General features: G+C 47.0%; 1 long non-coding RNA gene across 1 annotated transcript; it reads right to left on the bottom strand.

Moving 5' to 3' along the window:
- Positions 1 to 448: 448 nt before the first annotated feature.
- On the bottom strand, positions 449 to 11,384 carry LOC142917804 (uncharacterized). The gene is made up of 3 exons (XR_012937219.1): positions 11,321 to 11,384; positions 5,461 to 5,647; positions 449 to 1,193 (listed from the first exon to the last, which is right to left on the bottom strand). It is a non-coding gene; the product is annotated as an uncharacterized LOC142917804 (long non-coding RNA).
- Positions 11,385 to 21,736: the final 10,352 nt, after the last annotated feature.

The raw sequence follows: 21,736 nt of genomic DNA, 5'->3' as shown, positions 1-21,736 counted from the left end.
TTGCATTAGTTGGGTCATGTAGCCCACATGCCTAAACAGCTTTTGTTCAGCCAGATAGAGGGGGCTAAACGAGAAGAGATGGAGTGATGTGGTACAAGAGGATGTGGAGCTGAGTGGACTGGTACCAGTGGTGTCTAGATCGGCCTAATTGGAGGAGGCTCGTGAATGCTGCTGCTGGGCAGTTGGGTGGCTGAAGCACAGCAAGTTGGCACAGTACGGGGCACAGGTGGTGCATCGGCCATTCATTTCAGTCAGTGGACCCCTGGCACCTGGGTCTGCCCCATAACCTCCTACCAGTTGGCCTTCGACTCTTCACGTGATCTCAACATGCACATAGCCTGGCACAAGCGATGTGGTGAGGTCACCGCCACTTAGTGGCGAATGGCGGTTGTTGTGTCGACCTGTATGGGTGGTCTGTGTAATGTAAAGGAAGTGTTTTTGGCGGCCGCAAAGTCCTAAACTTTTTAATGAAAAACAAATGGAACAGGTTCCCTCTTGTGAACAGCACTTACTGCAACACAACATTGAGAAACAACGCGCACCACGGTAACTCCCGGGTCGGCCGCAGCGAGATTCTAAACGGCAAACCCCTCTGTGCCGTCACGAGCGCCGCCACCACCGGCCTGTCCCCCCTCCCCCGAACGCCAACGACGACACCTGGTAACCTACCCACTGGAAAAAATTAACGGTGCTCAAGCGGTTACGTAGCTCAGTGGGACTTTATCCGCTAAAATATAAAACATTTCAGTTTGTTACTTTTTAAAAAATAATTTTTAATCTTAAAAAGTCACCGATCCGTCGCCGATACCTGAAAGATCCAGACGCCGATACCTGAAAGATCCAGAATGAAAGCGCCCGCGAACATATCTCCTGGATGGTGTCCGGCCCTAGGCCCGCCAGCACCATGGACTTGTGCTCCTCGGGGGGGTTCAAGCAGACCCGCACCACGTCCAGGCTGCCGCGCGGCAAGGCGCCGCACGCCGGGCAGGCGACCGCCCCCGTCTTGAACTCGCGTTCACCGTCCTCGTCGCAAAAGAGGTGCGAGCAGGAGGTGACCCAGGCGAAGTCGCCGACAATGCGCTGGCACTTCCTCAAGTTGCACACCAGAATTTCTTCGTGCGCCGACATTTCCTCCCCGCCTGACCACTGGCCCCGGGGGGGCCGCCAGTTCTTCTGTTGCAGTCGCCGCCGTTCTGGTTGAGGGAAACGAATCGCGGGTGAAACACGTTTTCGCATGGAGCGCGCAAAATGCGTTCGCGTTTTTTTTTTGCGAGCTCCTGCCGTTTACTGACCGGCTGAGAGCTCCAGAGAGAGCACCGGGGTGCGGTCTCGTTCGTTAAGGGCGGCGAGAGATCTTGGTCAGGGTAATGACGGAAGCAAGTGAGGTAAAGTACGATGGCGAAGCAAACAGAAATCAGTTGGGAGAGCAACGGTTTTAGAGGATAAATTGCTGAGCAGGGGGAGTGTTCTGACCTGCGGTTTGGTGAGTGGGTGGATGAGTTTGTGGGTGAGTGAGCGAACTTGTAAGTGGCTGATGGGCTGGGTGTATGCACGTTGAACTTATTTCACACCGTACAGAGCGAACCGTGCTAATCGGAGGTACGGGTAGAGGACAAGAAACTAAACACAAAGACCAGTGCAAAAGAAATTAGTTTTCAATCAAGATGATTTTAAAATGCACAGTTTCAGTGGATTCCTAATAGCAGAAGGAAAATGGTTCCAGACGGACGCAGAAGCGCATCTGAAAATGCGCAACGCTTGCCCAAAAACCTCTGCGAGGGTGAGTGTGTTGTGACCTGCAGGGTGGTGGGGTGAGTGGATGGGTTTCTGGGTGAGTGAACTTGTCAGTGGCTGACTGGTTCAGTGAGTGTCTTGTTGTGCCTGCAGTTTGGTGAGTGGGTGGGTGAGTTAGTGGGTGAGTGAGCCTGTGAGTGGCCGACTGGCTTTAGTGTGCTGTCGTGACCTGCAATGTGGTGAGTGGGTAAGTGGATGCGTGCGTGGGTGAGTGAGTGAACTAGTCAGTGGCTGGTTGGCTCAGTGAGTGTCTTGTTGTGCTTGCAGTTTGGTGAGTGGGTGCAAGTGAATTAGTAGGTGAGTGAGCCTGTCAGTGGCTGGCTGGCTTAGCGTGCTGTCGTAACCTTCAATGTGATGAGTGGGTGGTTGGATGAGTGAGTTAGTAGGTGAGGGAGCTTGTCAGTGGCTGACTAGCTGTGTTGAGTCCTCACCACTTGAGATTGGGACGGATTGGGGAGGCCTTCGTTCCAGAAGTCGATTGACAATGGCAGAGGATAATGACTGCATGCCACACTCAATGTGCCGTCTGTATTCATCCGTATTGTTAATGTATGAATACGCCTGTTGCTCAGGAAAGCCCCACTGAGTCTCAACTCTTCTTCAGGAGGGGTCCTGCCAAGTTTGCACAAGAGGGGGCGATGTTGCTGTGATCCCTCCCACTGAGCCATTTCCAGGTAATCTTTTAGCTTTGGGATGTGGTTCTGGCAAGTACCAGTTCCACTGTGTTTGTGGGTTTAGCTATGGGAGGGAAACTCGGAGGAAACCAATGGAGATCACACACATGCCACTCTGTAGTACAGAGAATGATCACACAAACCATTGCCGGACAGCTGGGATCACTCCGTGTAGAGTGCTGTACAGTATCTAAATGTGTAGGGGCCATCCTTTTCGTGCGTACGCAAAAATCTGTCAAAACCTGACCCCGAACGCACGCGGACTTTTTACACACCCCCCCCCACCTGCCTACGTACGTTCGCCTGACGCATCACCCCCCCACCCCCTAGAATCGGCCGTAGAACGGCCGATATGTAATCCACGCAGAAACGATCAATTATTCATATTAACGTGTTTAAGCAAACAGATAGTCCACCGCCGGCTGCATTATTATCGAGGCTTCAACCCCCCCCCCCATTTCCTATGCGTACATTGTGAGTAGACCCCTCCATATGCAAGCGTACGCATTTTGGGTATCCCCCTCCATGACAACGAACTAAATGGATGGCCCCGTATCGGGAAAAATCGGAGGACCCTGAGACAAATCCACGCAATCAACATGGGGAGAGAGACGCAGACTCCAAATATACAGCAGCAGGAGCAAGCGTGGTCAGGGCCTGGGCGCGAACCGACGATCTCCTGTAGGCCAGGCGAGGATGTTAACATCTAGTCACCGTGATGATAACAGGCGAGGTAGTTAACATCTCCTAGTCACCTTGATGACAACAGGCGAGGTAGTTAACATCTCCTAGTCACGGTGATGATGACAGGCGAGGTAGTTAACATCTCCTAGTCACCGTGATGATAACAGGCGAGGTAGTTAACATCTCCTAGTCACCGTGATGATAACAGGCGAGGTAGTTAACATCTCCTAGTCACCGTGATGACGACAGGCGAGGTAGTTAACATCTCATAGTCACCGTGATGATAACAGGCGAGGTAGTTAACATCTCCTAGTCACCGTGATGATAACAGGCGAGGCAGTTGACATCTCCTAGTCACCGTGATGATGACAGGCGAGGTAGTTAACATCTCCTAGTCACCGTGATGATAACAGGCGAGGTAGTTAACATCTCCTAGTCACCGTGATGATAACAGGCGAGGAAGTTAACATCTCCTAGTCACCGTGATGATGACAGGCGAGGTAGTTAACATCTCCTAGTCACCATGATGACAACAGGCGAAGTAGCTAACATCTCCTAGTCACCGTGATGATAACAGGCGAGGTAGTTAACATCTCCTAGTCACCGTGATGACAGGCGAGGTAGTTAACATCTCCTAGTCACCTTTATGACAACAGGTGAGGTAGTTAACATCTCCTAGTTACCGTGATTATGACAGGCGAGGTAGTTAACATCTCCTAGTCACCGTGATGATGACAGGGAAGGTAGTTAACATCTCTTAGTCACCGTGATTATGACAGGCGAGGTAGTTAACATCTCCTAGTCACCGTGATGACAGGCGAGGTAGTTAACATCTCCTAGTCACCTTGATAACAGGTGAGGTAGTTAACATCTCCTAGTCACCGTGATGATAACAGGCGAGGTAGTTAACATCTCTTAGTCACCGTGATTATGACAGGCGAGGTAGTTAACATCTCCTAGTCACCGTGATGATAACAGGCGTGGTAGTTAACATATCTTAGTCACCGTGATTATGACAGGCGAGGTAGTTAACATCTCCTAGTCACCGTGATGATAACAGGCGAGGTAGTTAACATCTCCTAGTCACCGTGATGACAACAGGCGAGGTAGTTAACATCTCCTAGTCACCGTGATAATGACAGGCGAGGTAGTTAACATCTCCTAGTCACCGTGATGATGACAGGCGAGGTAGTTAACATCTCCTAGTCACCGTGATGATAACAGGCGAGGTAGTTAACATCTCCTAGTCACCGTGATGATAACAGGCGAAGTAGTTAACATCTCCTAGCACATTCCAAACCCTGCACAGCAATCAAATCGCTGGGGATGGGAGGGGGGGTGTAAAACGTCGTATTTCCAAGCAAAGTAAAATGTTGTGGACCCCATGAGGCTGATGAAAGTTTCGCCCTTACGAAAGCGACGCTGGGTCGTGGCTCACAGGGCGATACCAAATAAAAAATAAAATAAATGAATTAAATCCATCGCCTCACAACTTTTTGAGGGTTTCCCGCGCTTTTTTTATTGTTTGTGTTTAGTGAGACACCACGTCTGAGGGTAACCCTCAGACGTGGTGTCTCATCACTACTATGAGGCGACTTTTACTGGTAGGAAGGAAGATTGTAATCTGAGTGTACCAGCCTGCAATAGATTAATGTGTCCGTCCGTCCGTCCCCTTTCAATACTCTAACGAAGTGAAATCTCGTGTGACTGTCATCCTTTATTTAACCACGTGAGTGACGTCATTGAGAGTCACTCTCTTGTCGCTGTCATCCTTTGTTTAACCACGTGAGTGACGTCATTGAGAGTCACTCTCTTGTCACTGACATCCTTTATACTGGTAGTAGCGAAGATTGTAAACTGAGTGTACCAGCCTGCAATAGATTAATGTGTCCGTCCGTCCCCTTTCAATACTTTAACGAAGTGAAATCTCGTGCTGTTTGGGTGTAAAATCAGCAATAGACAGCGCAGAGACTTGACAAAATTCCAATGTTCCTACCAGCCCACCCTGCAGGGACCTGTTAACCCCTCCCCCCCAGCGTGTAATATTGTTTTTGTTATTTATAAACACTCGGATTCCCGCACTTTTTATCGCTTGTTTCGTGACCTTCAAGGGGTGAGAAAAAAAATTAAGAACAAAAAACCCCCCTCAGACGTAGCAACTCCGAAGTCTTAAAAAAAAAGACGTGTAAAATTGTATTTATAATCAAACTACTCGGCAACGTAAAATAACAGCCCTCTGCTTGATATGAACCCCGAAGTGTTTAATGTGAGATATAGAAAAAAAAATATAGTTTTGTGTTGTTTTTACCTCACAGCAATCCACACGCTCGGTGACGTCACCCTGCAGCTGCGCTCGTGACGTCACGGTGGGGGAGGGGGTTGAGGCACGCGTGACGTCACGGTGCGGGAGAGTGGTTGCGGGCGACCGTGTGACGTCACGGACCCCCCCCCGCACCCCTCCCCTTCCGCGTGACGTCACCCCTCGCGCTCGTGACCTGAACAAGGCAGTTGTTTCGATTTAAAGCTTTCGTGACTGCAAGGATTGATCTTCTTTGGTTCTTTCGGTAAAGTCACCACCACGTAGAATGAGAATAAAATAATAAATTGATAAAATAACACAATAAAATTCTCACGACGTTTCGGCCACAACACAAGCGGCCTTCATCAGGTGAAGGGACAAGACTGTCTGGAGGACAGCGCTGGAGCGAACACAGCCAAGCTCAGACCGCGACCTTTAAGCTGTGTGAGAAGAAACAGAGCGCCTTGACAAAGGAATTAGCATAGAATTTAGCATTGAAATAGCTGAGTGATTAGCTAAATTCAATGCTAATTCCTTTGTCAAGGGGTGCCTCTGCGGATGTGTATGCTTTAACTTTAACATAGCCATTTCTGTGACCAGTCACAAGCTAATCACTCAGCTATTTCAATGCTAAATTATATGCTAATTCCTTTGTCAAGGCGCTTTGTTTCTTCTCACACAGCTTAAAGGTCGTGATCTGAGCGTGGCTGTGTTCGCTCCAGCGCTGTCCTCCAGACAGTCTCGTCCCTTCACCTGATGAAGGCCGCTTGTGTTGTGGCCGAAACGTCGTGAGAATTTTATTGTGTTATTTTATTTTATCAAGCCTGTGTGTGTGAGAGTTTGTCAGTCTGTGTGAGTGTGAGATTGTCAGACTGTGTGTGTGTGAGATTGTCTGCCTGTGTGTGTGAGATTGTCAGTCTGTGTGAGTGTGAGATTGTCAGCCTGTGTGTGTGAGAGATTGTCAGTCTGTGTGTGTGAGAGATTGTCAGTCTGTGTGTGTGAGAGATTGTCAGTCTGTGTGAGTGTGAGATTGTCAGACTGTGTGTGTGTGAGATTGTCAGCCTGTGTGTGTGTGTGAGATTGTCAGCCTGTGTCTGTGGGTGAGATTGTCTGCCTGTGTGTGTGTTTGAGATTGTCAGTGTGTGTGTGTGTGAGATTGTCAGCCTGTGTGTGGGTGAGATTGTCTGCCTGTGTGTGTGTGTGAGATTGTCAGTGTGTGTGTGTGAGATTGTCTGCCTGTGTGTGAGATTGTCAGTCTGTGTGTGTGTGAGATTGTCAGCATGTGTGTGTGAGATTGTCAGTCTGTGTGTGTGTGAGATTGTCAGTGTGTGTGTGTGTGAGATTGTCAGTCTGTGTGTGTGTGAGATTGTCTGCCTGTGTGTGTGAGATTATCAGTCTGTGTGTGTGTGTGAGATTGTATGCCTGTGTGTGTGAGATTGTCAGTCTGTGAGTGTGAGATTATCAGTCTGTGTGTGTGTGAGATTGTCTGCCTGTGTGTGTGTGTGAGATTGTCTGCCTGTGTGTGTGAGATTGTCTGCCTGTGTGTGTGGGTGAGATTGTCTGCCTGTGTGTGTGTGAGATTGTCAGTCTGTGTGTTTGTGTGAGATTGTCTGCCTGTGTGTGTGTGAGGTTGTCAGTGTGTGTGTGTGTGAGATTGTCTGCCTGTGTGTGTGTGAGGTTGTCTGCCTATGTGTGTGTGAGAGATTGTCAGTGTGTGTGAGATTGTCAGCCTGTGTGAGTGTGAGATTGTCAGCCTGTGTGTGTGTGAGAGATTGTCAGTGTGTGTGTGTGTGAGATTGTCAGCCTGTGTGTGTGTGTGTGAGATTGTCAGTCTCTGTGTGTGTGAGATTGTCAGTGTGTGTGTGTGTGAGATTGTCTGCCTGTGTGTGTGTGAGATTGTCAGTGTGTGTGAGTGTGAGGTTGTCAGTGTGTGAGTTTGTCAGTGTGTGTGTGAGGTTGTCAGTATGTGAGTGTGAGGTTGTCAGTGTGCGAGTGTGAGATTGTCAGTGTGTGTGAGTGTGAGGTTGTCAGTGTGTGAGTGTGAGGTTGTCAGTGTGTGAGTGTGAGGTCAGTGTGTGAGTGTGAGATTGTCAGTGTGTGTGAGTGTGAGGTTGTCAGTGTGTGAGGTTGTCAGTGTGTGAGTGTGAGGTTGTCAGTGTGTGTGTGTGAGATTGTCAGCCTGTGTGTGTGTGTGAGGTTGTCAGTGTGTGTGAGTGTGAGGTTGTCAGTGTGTGAGTGTGAGGTTGTCAGTGTGTGTGAGTGTGAGGTTGTCAGTGTGTGTGAGTGTGAGGTTGTCAGTGTGTGTGTGAGTTTGTCAGTGTGTGTGAGGTTGTCAGTGTGTGTGTGTGAGTGAGGTTGTCAGTGTGTAAGTGTGAGGTTGTCAGTGTGTGTGTGAGGTTGTCACAGTGTGTGTGAGTGTGAGGTTGTCAGTGTGTGTGTGTGAGTGTGAGGTTGTCAGTGTGTGTGTGTGAGTGTGAGGTTGTCAGTGTGTGTGTGTGTGAGGTTGTCAGTGTGTGAGTGTGAGGTTGTCAGTGTGTGAGTGTGAGGTTGTCAGTGTGTATGAGTGTGAGGTTGTCAGTGTGTGTGTGAGTTTGTCAGTGTGTGTGAGGTTGTCAGTGTTTGTGTGTGAGTGAGGTTGTCAGTGTGTAAGTGTGAGGTTGTCAGTGTGTGTGTGTGTGTGAGGTTGTCAGTGTGTGAGTGTGAGGTTGTCAGTGTGTGAGTGTGAGGTTGTCAGTGTGTGTGAGTGTGAGGTTGTCAGTGTGTGTGTGAGGTTGTCAGTGTGTGTGTGTGAGGTTGTCAGTGTGTGTGTGTGAGTGTGAGGTTGTCAGTGTGTATGTGTGTGTGAGGTTGTCAGTGTGTGTGTGTGAGGGTGAGGTTGTCAGTGTGTGTGAGTGTGAGGTTGTCAGTGTGTGTGTGTGAGGTTGTCAGTGCGTGAGTGTGAGGTTGTCACTGTGTGTGAGTGTGAGGTTGTCAGTGTGTCAGTGTGTGAGTGTGAGGTTGTCAGTGTGTGAGTGTGAGGTTGTCAGTGTGTGAGTGTGAGGTTGTCAGTGTGTGAGTGTGAGGGTGAGGTTGTCAGTGTGTGTGTGTGTGAGTGTGAGGTTGTCAGTGTGTGTGTGAGTGTGAGGTTGTCAGTGTGTGTGTGTGAGGGTGAGGTTGTCAGTGTGTGTGTGTGTGTGAGGTTGTCAGTGTGTGAGTGTGAGGGTGAGGTTGTCAGTGTGTGTGTGTGAGTGTGAGGTTGTCAGTGTGTGAGTGTGAGGTTGTCAGTGTGTGTGAGTGTGAGGTTGTCAGTGTGTGTGATTGTGAGGTTGTCAGTGTGTGTGAGTGTGAGGTTGTCAGTGTGTGTGTGAGTGTGAGGTTGTCAGTGTGTGAGTGTGAGGTTGTCAGTGTGTGTGTGAGTGTGAGGTTGTCACAGTGTGTGTGAGTGTGAGGTTGTCAGTGTGTGAGTGTGAGGTTGTCAGTGTGTGTGTGAGGTTGTCAGTGTGTGTGTGTGAGGTTGTCAGTGTGTGAGTGTGAGGTTGTCAGTGTGTGTGAGTGTGAGGTTGTCACAGTGTGTGAGTGTGAGGTTGTCAGTGTGTGTGTGTGAGTGTGAGGTTGTCAGTGTGTGTGTGAGTTTGTCAGTGTGTGTGAGGTTGTCAGTGTGTGTGTGTGAGTGAGGTTGTCAGTGTGTAAGTGTGAGGTTGTCAGTGTATGTGTGTGAGTGTGAGGTTGTCAGTATGTGTGTGTGAGTGTGAGGTTGTCAGTGTGTGTGTGTGAGGTTGTCAGTGTGTGTGTGTGAGTGTGAGGTTGTCAGTGTGTGTGTGTGTGTGAGGTTGTCAGTGTGTGAGTGTGAGGTTGTCAGTGTGTGAGTGTGAGGTTGTCAGTGTGTGTGAGTGTGAGGTTGTCAGTGTGTGTGAGTTTGTCAGTGTGTGTGAGGTTGTCAGTGTGTGTGTGTGTGTGAGGTTGTCAGTGTGTGAGTGTGATGTTGTCAGTGTGTGAGTGTGAGGTTGTCAGTGTGTGTGAGTGTGAGGTTGTCAGTGTGTGTGTGAGGTTGTCAGTGTGTGTGTGTGTGAGGTTGTCAGTGTGTGTGTGTGAGTGTGAGGTTGTCAGTGTGTGTGTGTGTGTGAGGTTGTCAGTGTGTGTGTGTGAGGGTGAGGTTGTCAGTGTGTGTGAGTGTGAGGTTGTCAGTGTGTGTGTGTGAGGTTGTCAGTGCGTGAGTGTGAGGTTGTCACTGTGTGTGAGTGTGAGGTTGTCAGTGTGTGAGTGTGAGGTTGTCAGTGTGTGAGTGTGAGGTTGTCAGTGTGTGAGTGTGAGGTTGTCAGTGTGTGAGTGTGAGGGTGAGGTTGTCAGTGTGTGTGTGTGTGAGTGTGAGGTTGTCAGTGTGTGTGTGAGTGTGAGGTTGTCAGTGTGTGTGTGTGAGGGTGAGGTTGTCAGTGTGTGTGTGTGTGTGAGGTTGTCAGTGTGTGAGTGTGAGGGTGAGGTTGTCAGTGTGTGTGTGTGAGTGTGAGGTTGTCAGTGTGTGAGTGTGAGGTTGTCAGTGTGTGTGAGTGTGAGGTTGTCAGTGTGTGTGATTGTGAGGTTGTCAGTGTGTGTGAGTGTGAGGTTGTCAGTGTGTGTGTGAGTGTGAGGTTGTCAGTGTGTGAGTGTGAGGTTGTAGTGTGTGTGTGAGTGTGAGGTTGTCACAGTGTGTGTGAGTGTGAGGTTGTCAGTGTGTGAGTGTGAGGTTGTCAGTGTGTGTGTGAGGTTGTCAGTGTGTGTGTGTGAGGTTGTCAGTGTGTGAGTGTGAGGTTGTCAGTGTGTGTGAGTGTGAGGTTGTCACAGTGTGTGAGTGTGAGGTTGTCAGTGTGTGTGTGTGAGTGTGAGGTTGTCAGTGTGTGTGTGTGAGGTTGTCAGTGTGTGTGTGTGAGGGTGAGGTTGTCAGTGTGTGTGAGTGTGAGGTTGTCAGTGTGTGTGTGTGAGGTTGTCAGTGCGTGAGTGTGAGGTTGTCACTGTGTGTGAGTGTGAGGTTGTCAGTGTGTCAGTGTGTGAGTGTGAGGTTGTCAGTGTGTGAGTGTGAGGTTGTCAGTGTGTGAGTGTGAGGTTGTCAGTGTGTGAGTGTGAGGTTGTCAGTGTGTGTGTGTGTGAGGTTGTCAGTGTGTGTGTGAGTGTGAGGTTGTCAGTGTGTGTGTGTGAGGGTGAGGTTGTCAGTGTGTGTGTGAGTGTGAGGTTGTCAGTGTGTGAGTGTGAGGGTGAGGTTGTCAGTGTGTGTGTGTGAGTGTGAGGTTGTCAGTGTGTGAGTGTGAGGTTGTCAGTGTGTGTAAGTGTGAGGTTGTCAGTGTGTGTGATTGTGAGGTTGTCAGTGTGTGTGAGTGTGAGGTTGTCAGTGTGTGTGTGAGTGTGAGGTTGTCAGTGTGTGAGTGTGAGGTTGTCAGTGTGTGTGTGAGTGTGAGGTTGTCACAGTGTGTGTGAGTGTGAGGTTGTCAGTGTGTGAGTGTGAGGTTGTCAGTGTGTGTGTGAGGTTGTCAGTGTGTGTGTGTGAGGTTGTCAGTGTGTGAGTGTGAGGTTGTCAGTGTGTGTGAGTGTGAGGTTGTCACAGTGTGTGAGTGTGAGGTTGTCAGTGTGTGTGTGTGTGAGGTTGTCACAGAGTGTGTGTGTGTGAGATTGTCAGTGTGTGAGTGTGAGGTTGTCACAGTGTGTGAGTGTGAGGTTGTCAGTGTGTGAGTGTGAGGTTGTCACAGTGTGTGTGTGAGTGTGAGGTTGTCACAGTGTGAGTGTGAGGTTGTCACAGTGTGTGTGAGTGTGAGGTTGTCACAGTGTGTGTGAGTGTGAGGTTGTCACAGTGTGTGTGAGTGTGAGGTTGTCAGTGTGTGTGTGAGGTTGTCACAGTGTGTGTGAGTGTGAGGTTGTCACTGACCCTGGTGAATCTTCGTCGTTGTCAAGGCCGCAGGCTTCACCTCCCTCACGACTCTCAAAATGGCGGCGAGCGAGGAGGGGGAGGAGCCAGAAAACTCCGCATCACGTGGGAGGGGAGAAACTGAAACCTGATTGGCTCCAAGGCGAAGAGATTTTTATTTTTTTTACGGGAAAACTTTATTCTTTTTAACCGTACGACGGATTTACAAAACTCACCATCAACAATAAACACTCGCGTTGGCATTGGCGCGGTCTGAATAAAAAAAACAAATTTTTATTGGTTATGTAAATATAAAAAAAACGCAGTAATATCAGAAATCTCATCTTGAGTAACAAAAAAATGACCCAAATGATATTCCGTATTCTTAGCTCTTTCGGTAAAGTCACGTTGAAGGTAAACAATAAAATAATAAAATATATATGAAACAATAAAAATTCTCACACGTTTTGACCATAACACAAACGGTCGTCATCAGGTGTGTCGGTTTGCATAAATTTATTTATTTTTAAACGGTGTATTTATTAATTTTTAAACGTTAGCACCACGCGCAGCGATTTGGCAGTTTATTTAGAAGGACTAGTCCATCTATGTTCTGAAAAGAGGAGGGGGAAGACGAAAAATTAATGTATGCTGTCTGAAAGCCACTGTAAGCGTGAATAATCAATTAAGACCTGAAATGGTTTATCAAATCGTTCCAATGAATACTAAGCCAGAATCCATCTTCTCGGTTGAAATTGTCTCTGTGCTTGTATATGTAGATAGCCTCATGAACGAATCTCTCATGGTAGCCAGATGGCTTACAAAGAACCTCTGTCTTGGAAAAGTCAATGTCACGTGAGCCTTGCTAGTGACGTCATGTCACCAAGGTATTCACCCCACCCCCGTCCAGCGCGCCCTTGAGAGTGACGTCACCTCTGCTTGGTCACTGCCGATATCTGTTCCGGTACAATCCTTATTTGGGCAAAGCTACGCCCAGTGACTGGTGGCTCATTAACATAATGAGTTCGTGAAAGCCGTTGCGAGTTTATTGGGACGGGTTCAGCGCCCACGCCCCCATCCCTCGACATATGGCCCGGGCTCATTAACATAATTTTATTCAGTTACGGAGCCGCTCGTGGTAGGGGAGTGTCTTGTACCCCAGACGTGACGTCATGTTACCTGCTGCTGCCGTGTGACGTCACGAGGTAACAGGAAGCGATCGCTTCGCTCTTGCACTGAAATCCGAGGTGAGAAATTCTCATTGCGGTTGTGGTTGTTGTGGTGGTGGTAGTGGTGGTGGTGGTTGTTGTTGTTGTTGTTTACCAAAGTAGAGCCTCTCTCTCTCTCGTAGGGATGTCAGTTGAGTAGCAGCGAGCATAGGAATCGATGTCCAGGTTGGAACTTTACAACGCGGGGCCTAGCCACGCGGGGCCTTGCTTCCTGCCCTCGCCTGATTGCATTCACTTTAATTATCTCGCTTAAGTTTAATTTGTCTTCACCCGGCTCGCCACTTTGTAACTTTGTTTTATTGTAAATATTCACGCAGTTTTTATTTTCGTTTTTTTGTTAGCAGGCCAAGCCCGCTTGAGCTGCTATACCGCTCTTGTTATCAGAAGCGACCTGTCCACAACAACACAAGGTGAGGCTTTGTCAACGTGTGTGAATGTTTTGACTTAAAACTTTGGTGACTGCAGGAATTAATATTCTTGGTTCTTTCGGTAAAGTCACGTAGATAGAAAATTAAATAAAAATAATTGCAAATAAAGCAAAACAACTCACGTCGTTTTGATCGCAACACAAGTGGTCTTTATATAATGTAATTGTATTTTCAGTTATTGTTATTTTCTGTCTACGTAACTTTACCGAAATCAACAAGAATACGTGTGTCAATGTTTATCGGTCAAAGATGCTATACGGAGTGACGCAAACTCCAAATATACAGCAGGCGTCAGGGTCGGGATCGAACCCACGACTTCCTGTATACCAGGTGAGGTAGTTAACATCTCACCACGGAGAGAGACACGCAAACTCCAGTTAGCCTCGGATATGTTCGTTGATCCTCAATTAATTACTTGGTGGAGTGAGAAAGCATTCATGCCAAGCAGATGAAGGTGGCCAGGCATGATTCTAGACACGCCACCGCCTGTTTACCCAGTGACAGTGTACAGTTTGTTTTTGCAGTAACGTCTATTAACTCTGTTTAACACGAAGGTTATATCAAAGCAATAGTTTATTTTTGTTTTCCTCTGGAACTCTTTATAAGAATGGAAACTGGAGGTGAACACAGCACACACATTCAGCTGAAGTCGGATCTGTTCATCCCCAGCATTCAAGGACATCTGAGCCTGGATTAACACCTCTAAGTTGCGATTGAACATTAATTTCTGCATAACACAAATAATATTGTTTTCAACACCCTTTGCTATGTCAGCTGAATTTAGCTTTCATAAATATTCATTTTGTAGTCAGACAGCCGAAATTGTGTGCTTAGAGTTTTGAGTTAACATTCATCTTGATGATATGAAGGCTTCCAGGCATATTAATGACATTTTCCCTCTCATTGTGTGCCATAACAGCCCGTGGAGAGAAACCCTTCAGGTGCAGTGTGTGCGTGAAGGCGTTTGCACGTTCATCAAATCTGATGAATTTGGGAAACTTTTTCACTACATCATGAATATATTAATAAGTATAGACGTGTAAGTCACGTGTGCATTCCTCTGTGCCTGACGTGTAGATGGTGTGGATATTCTTTTTTTATGTCTGCAGCTGACGCTTCCTCTGCAGAATTGGTCTGATGGAGCAAAGGCACTCAGCGCAGCTCGGTACGACAAGTCAACAATGCGACCAGCGTGCATACAGCACGGACCGGACTGGAAATTTGACACAGCACCAGAGAACTCACACGGGAGAGAAACCCTTCATATGTACTGTGTGTGGGAAGGCATTTTCATGGTCATCTGCTCTTAAAAAACACCAGAGAACACACACGGGAGAGAAACCCTTCAGGTGCACGATGTGCGGGATGGCGTTTACACAGTCATATAATCTTGTAACACACCAGAGAACACACACGGGAGAGAAACCCTTCAAGTGCAGTGTGTGTGGGAAGACCTTTTCAGATTTATCTACTCTTAAAAAACACCAGAGAACACACACAGGAGAGAAACCCTTCAAGTGCAGTGTGTGCGTGAAGACATTTGCACAGTCATCTGATCTTGTAAAACACCAGAGAACACACACGGGAGAGAAACCCTTCAGGTGCACGATGTGCGGGATGGCGTTTGCACAGTCATGTAATCTTGTAACACACCAGAGAACACACACAGGAGAGAAACCCTTCAATTGCACTGTGTGTGGGAAGACATTTTCAGATTCATCTACTCTTAAAACACACCAGAGAACACACACGGGAGAGAAACCCTTCAGGTGCAATGTGTGTGGGAAGACATTTTCACATTCATCTACTCTTAAAAAGCACCAGAGAACACACACGGGAGAGAAACCCTTCAAGTGCAGTGTGTGTCGGAAGACATTTTCAGCTTCATTTGCTCTTAAAACACACCAGAGAACACACACAGGAGAGAAACCTTTCAAGTGCAGTGTGTGTGGGAAGGCATTTTCAGATTCATCTACTCTTAAAAAACACCAGAGAACACACACGGGAGAGAAACCCTTCAAGTGCATTGTGTGTGGAATGGCATTTTCAGATTCATCTCATCTTCAAAGACACCAGTGAACACGCACGGGAGAGAAACCCTTCAAGTGCAGTGTGTGTGGGAAGACATTTTCAGATTCAATTGCTCTTAAAACACACCAGAGAACACACACAGGAGAGAAACCCTTCAAGTGAAGTGTGTGTGGAAAGTCATTTTCAGATTCATCTGCTCTTAAAACACACCAGAGAACACACACGGGAGAGAAACCCTTCAAGTGCACTGTGTGTGGGAAGGAATTTGCACAGTCATCTGCTCTTAAAAAACACCAGAGAACACACACGGGAGAGAAACCCTTCAAGTGCACTGTGTGTGGGAAGGCATTTGCACAGTCATCTGCTCTTAAAAAACACCAGAGAACACACACGGGAGAGAAACCCTTCAAGTGCACTGTGTGTGGGAAGACATTTTCAGATTCATCTGCTCTTAATACACACCAGAGAACACACACGGGAGAGAAACCCTTCAAGTGCACTGTATGTGGGAAGGCATTTGTACAGTCATTTGCTCTTAAAACACACCAGAGAACACACACGAGAGAGAAACCCTTCAGGTGCAGTGTGTGTGGGAAGACATTTTCACAGTCATCTGCTCTTAAAACACACCAGAGTACACACACGGGAGAGAAACCCTTCAAGTGCAGTGTGTGTGGGAAGGCATTTTCACAGTCATCTGCTCTTAAAACACACCAGAGAACACAGAAGCATCAGAAGATCCACAAGGAGTGCAGTCTGAAATCAGCTTGTGAAAGTCAAAGTGCCGCAATGAGCCCATCCCTCATGAAACAAGAACCGGTAGAAAATCCCAGCTTGGACACTTTTAAAGGTATCGAGGTGAAATGTGAAGAAGTGATGGTGAAGAGGGAAGAAGTGATGGGAAAATGTGAAGATGAAGATTCAAATCCAAAATGGGACCTTCACATCGATGGAGGCAACGTAAAGCAGGAGGAGAATTCTGACTGTGAGGCAGAGCGAGGCAACTCTCAGCAGTTTGTGGAAGTGGAGGTGTGGGTGGACTTCCTCCGAGACAATACAAAGTCAAGTGGAGACCCGATAGATGTGTAAGCTTGAGATGATGTCGCTCCAATAGATGCACCTTTGTCACAGGCCTTTAATGACAAGAACGTGAAGTTGGACACTCAGTTGCTAGGTTCAACCTGCAGAGTAAGAGCGGCCAGTCTTTGTAGACCTGTGGGTTGGGTAGATCTTTAACCAGGAGCGAGAGACAATAAGCCCCCAAGCATTCACGATGTTATAATAATTGCATTTACACGCTGCTTGCCTTATCGCCTCGGCAACTTGGAGTTTTATGTCGTACCTCGTCTGAAACACTCGAAGAGCATCCCCAAGTAGCAGCTGCCCCTGTGTGGCACAAGGTGGTGGCCCTGCACCGGCCTGCATGTGGACAAGAGCCTGTCAGTAGGGGGCGATGATTGATGCGTCATCTCAGTTGTGTAGTTTGTAGGCAATCTTGATTCGAAGCTTTCGTGACTGCAGGAATCCACACTGTTGAGTTATTTCGGTAAAGTCACCACGTGGGTAGAAACATAACAGATCGCGGCGTTTAGATCACAACACAAGCAATCGTCATTAGGTGGGACAACCACAGCAAGAGAAACTGCTGAAGTAGTAGGCGCCTACTCCAGTAGTTTCTGCTTATTGCTGCTGTGCTTGTCCCACCTGATGACGATTGCTTGTGTTGCCATCGAAGCGCCCTCATCTATTATTTGTAGCGTAATGTTTAGAATTTGCTACATTTTGACCCAGACGCCAGCATGCAACGGCCTACTCGTTTTGAATGATGCAACAATAGTACGGTGTACATACACTGTTAAGCAGACGGTGCGTATTTGTAAAATTACTTCTTGTTAATACGATGTAACGTGATGCAGTCAATTTCGCTGCAGTAATTCAATGTTGTTAATATGCCCGTCAATGATTTAGAATGAATACTTGTCTGATTGTGCGCGTGCATGTAACATTTTGTCTGAGGGTCACACATTGACTAAGTGATGTTAGGACAAAGTGCGTGTGTGTGTTTTGGAAGTAACCTGTACAGAGAACTCAGGTGAGACCCGTTGTTCTTGTGATACAGGTCAAAGGGTACTTTTGTGTTTCACGAAGCGTCTGCCTCTGGAGCAACTCATCGTCTTTAAAATAGGGAGCACGCTCGGACCATTAATCAGTTACAAGGCATACCACTTGAAAGTTACACGTATAGGAGGAGGTACATTCTCTACAACACGAATTGTAGTTTTGTCTTACGTGTTGACGTAGATTTTGTCTAACTGGGACTAGAAATGCTCCGTGCTGATTCACGTCTGGATGTTCGTACCTATCGGTTGAAGCAAACCCCACTGCTGTTGTTGAGACGCTGTGCACCAATAATGGTCCAACACATTGACGGCCTTCAGGCCAGGAAAGTCACAACATTTGCACACGAAGGACGCATTCACGCAAGCACCCCATGCTCCGTTTTGAAGTTTTAAAATGAAACATCTTTGAATTGTGTTGTGTTTTGAATTAGATAACTTTATTTCTTCATTAAAAGCTTGTATCAATTTACATCTGGAAGACTTCATTGAAAAGGACATTTCGTGTGAATTTTCTCTCGTCATTAAGTGGATGGCCTTGCGGGGGGTTCGGTTCAATGCGGACACTGTACACACACGCAGTGTACACACACAGTGTACACACAGTGTACACAGACAGTGTACACACACAGTGTACACACAGTGTACACACACACAGTGTACACACAGTGTACACACAATGTACACCCACACAATGTACACAGTGTATACACACAGTTTATACACAGTGTACACACAATGTACACACACAGTGTACACACACAGTGTACACACACAGTATACACAGTGTACACACACAGTGACACACAGTGACAGAGCGACACAGTGACGCAGAGTGACACACAGTGTATACACACAGTGTAGACGCACAGTGTACACACACACAGTGTATACACACAGTGTACACACACACAGTGTACACACAGTGTATACACACAGTGTACACACACAGTGTACACACACACAGTGTACACACTGTACACACACAGTGTACACACACAATGTACACCCACACAATGTACACACAGTGTATACACACAGTTTATACACAGTGTACACACAATGTACACACACAGTGTACACACAATGTACACACACAGTGTACACACACAGTATACACAGTGTACACACACACAGTGACACAGTGACAGAGCGACACAGTGACGCACAGTGACACACACAGTGTATACACACACAGTGTAGACACAGTGTATACACACAGTGTACACACACACAGTGTATACACACAGTGTACACACACACAGTGTACACACAGTGTATACACACAGTGTACACACACAGTGTACACACACACAGTGTACACACACACAGTGTATACACAATAATGTCCACGTTGTTGTAGCTGGGCTCACACACCCAAGGGAGGGAGCAATGGAAAATTAATCTAAATCAACTTAAACTCCAACTCTGTGACGTCACCACTGTATTACCTCATCGGCGTGAAACGCCAGGGGGAGGTCTACCTCGCTAGTGACGTCATGTCACCAAGGTATTCACCCCTCCCCCGTCCACCGCCCGCACTCTTGAGCGTGACGTCACCTCCGCTCGGGTCGCTGCCGATATCGGTCGAGTGGCAATCCTTATTTGGGCAAAGCTACGCCCAGTGACTGGTGGCTCATTAACATAATGAATCCGTTAAAGCCGTCGCGAGTTTATTGCTACGGGTTCAGCGCCCACACCCCCATCCCTCGACATATGGGCAGGCCTCATTAACATAATTTATTCAGTTACAGAGCCGCTTGTGGGAGGGAAGTGACGTCATACTACTTCCTGCTGCCGCGAGGTAACAGGAAGCTACCGTGTGCGCGCTTGCACTGAAATCCGAGGTGAGAAATTCTCATCGTTGTGGTGGTGGTCGTTGTGGTGGTGGTTGTGGTGGTTGTTGTTGTTTACCAAGGTAGAGCCTCGCTCTCTCTCTCAGGGATGTCAGTTGAGTAGCAGCGAGCATGGGAATCGATGTCCAGGTTGGAACTTTACAACGCGGGGCCTAGCCACGCAGGGCCTTGCCTCCTGCCCTCGCCTGATTGCGTTCACTTTAATTATCTCGCTTAAGTTTAATTTGTCTTCACCCGGCTCGCCACTTTGTAACTTTGTTTTATTGTAAATATTCACGCAGTTTTTGTTTTCTTTTGTTACCAGGCCAAGCCCGCTTGAGCTGCTATACCGCTCTTGTTATCAGAAGCGACCTGCCCACAACAACACAAGGTGAGGCTTTGTCAACGTGTGTGAATGTTTTGACTTAAAACTTTGGTGACTGCAGGAATTAATATTCTTGGTTCTTTCGGTAAAGTCACGTAGATAGAAAATAAAATAATAAAAATAAATGAAAAATAAAAAAATTAAAATAAAGTAATAAACCCACGACGTTTCGATCGCAACACAAGTGGTCTTTATCTTATTAAATTTAATCTGTTATTTTTATTTTCTATCTACGTGACTTTACTGAAAGAACCAACAATACGTGTGTCAATGTATCTATCGGTCAAAGACGCTAAGCGCGTGCCGCTGTTGACTCTGAATGTGTGGAGGGGAACACCTTCACCACGGGGAGAGAGAGAGAGATACACGGATAGCCTCGGCTATGTTGATTGAACCTCGATTCATTACTTGGTGGAGTGAGGAAGAATTAATGCTGAGCAGATGAAGGTGGCCAGGCATGGTTATGGTCACACCACCACCTGTTTACTCATGGCAGTGTGTGACAGTGTCAAATTTGTGTTTGAAGTAAAGTCTATTAACTCTGTTGAACACGAGGATATATAAAAACAATAGTTTATTTTTGTTTTCCTCTGGATCTCTTTATACGAATGGAAACAGGTGAACACAGCACACACATTCAGCTGAAGTCGGAACTGTTCATCCCCAGCATTCAAGGACATAGCCTGGATTCACACCTGAGTTGCGATTGAACGTTAATTAATGCATTTCTGCATAACAGAAATAGTATTGTTTTCAACACCCTTTGCTATGTCAGCTGAATTTAGCTTTCATAAATATTCATTTTGTAGTCAGACAGCCGAAATTGTGTGCTTAGAGTTTTGGGTTAACATTCATCTTGAAGATATGAAGGCTTCCAGGCATATCAATGACATTTCCCCTCTCATTGTGTGCCATAGCAGCCCGTGGAGAGAAACCCTTCAGGTGCACTTTGCAGGAAGGCATTTGCACGTTCATCAAATCTGATGAATTTGGGAAACTTTTTCACTACATCATGAATATATTAATAAGTATAGACGTGTAAGTCACATGTGCATTCCTCTGTGTCTGACGTGTAGATGGTGTGGATATTATTTTTTTCTGTCTGCAGCTGACGCTTCCTCTGCAGATTTGGTCTGATGGAGCAAAGGCACTCAGCGCAGCTCGGTACGACAAGTCAACAATGCGACCAGCGTGCATACAGCACGGACCGGACTGGAAATTTGACACGGCACCAGAGAACTCACACAGGAGAGAAACCCTTCAAATGTACTGTGTGTAACAAGGCATTTGCATGGCCATCAGTTCTTCAGACCCACCAGAGAACACACACGGGAGAGAAACCCTTCAAGTGCAGTGTGTGCGTGAAGGCATTTGCACAGTCATCTGATCTTGTAAAACACCAGAGAACACACACGGGAGAGAAACCCTTTAGGTGCACGATGTGCGGGATGGCGTTTACACAGTCATGTAATCTTGTAACACACCAGAGAACACACACGGGAGAGAAACCCTTCAAGTGCAGTGTGTGTGGGAATGCATTTTCAGATTTTTCTACTCTTAAAAATCACCAGAGAACACACACATTAGAGAAACCTTTCAAGTGCAGTGTGTGCGTGATGGCATTTTCACAGTCATCTTCTCTTGTAAAACACCAGAGAACACACACAGGAGAGAAACCCTTCAAGTGTACTCTGTGCGGGAAGCCGTTTGCAGATTCATCAAATCTTCAAGTACACCAGAGAACACAGAAGCATCAGAAGATCCACAAGGAGTGGAGTCTGAAATCAGCTCGTGAAAGTCAAAGTTCCGCAATGAGCCCATCCCTCATGAAACAAGAACCGGAAGAAAATCCCAGCTTGGACATTTTTAAAGGTATCGAGGTGAAATATGAAGAGGTGATGGTGAAATGTGAAGAAGTGATGGTGAAGAGCGAAGAAGTGAAGGTGAAATGTGAAGAGGTGATGGTGAAGAGCGAAGAAGTGAAGGTAAAATGTGAAGATGAAGATTCAACTCCAAAATGGGACCTTCACATCGTAAAGCAGGAGGAGAATTCTGACTGAGGCAGAGTGAGGCAACTCCCAGCAGTTTGTGGAAGTGGAGGTGTGGGTGGACTTGCTCCTAGACAATACAAAGTCAAGTGGAGACCCGGTAGATGTGTAAGCCAGAGACGATGTCGCTACAATAGATGCACCTTTGTCACAGGCCTTTAATGACAAGAATGTGAAGTTGAACACTCATTTCTTAGGTTCATCCTGCAGAGTAAGGGTGGCCAGTCTTTGTGGGCCCGTGGGTTGGGTAGATCTCTAGTCAGGAGCAAGAGCCAATAAGCTCCCAAGCATTCACTATATTATCATAATTGCTTTTACATGGTGCTTGCTTTATCGCCTCAGCAACTCTGAGTTTTGTATCTCA

This window comes from Petromyzon marinus, unplaced genomic scaffold, assembly GCF_048934315.1.
Source record: "Petromyzon marinus isolate PM22_M1 ecotype Great Lakes invasive population unplaced genomic scaffold, UKy_Petmar_22M1.pri1.0 PM_G_Scaffold_53, whole genome shotgun sequence".
Taxonomy (NCBI): Eukaryota; Metazoa; Chordata; class Hyperoartia; order Petromyzontiformes; family Petromyzontidae; genus Petromyzon; species Petromyzon marinus.
Note: the sequence above shows the minus strand (reverse complement) of the source record. Positions and strands in the feature narration are given on the sequence as shown.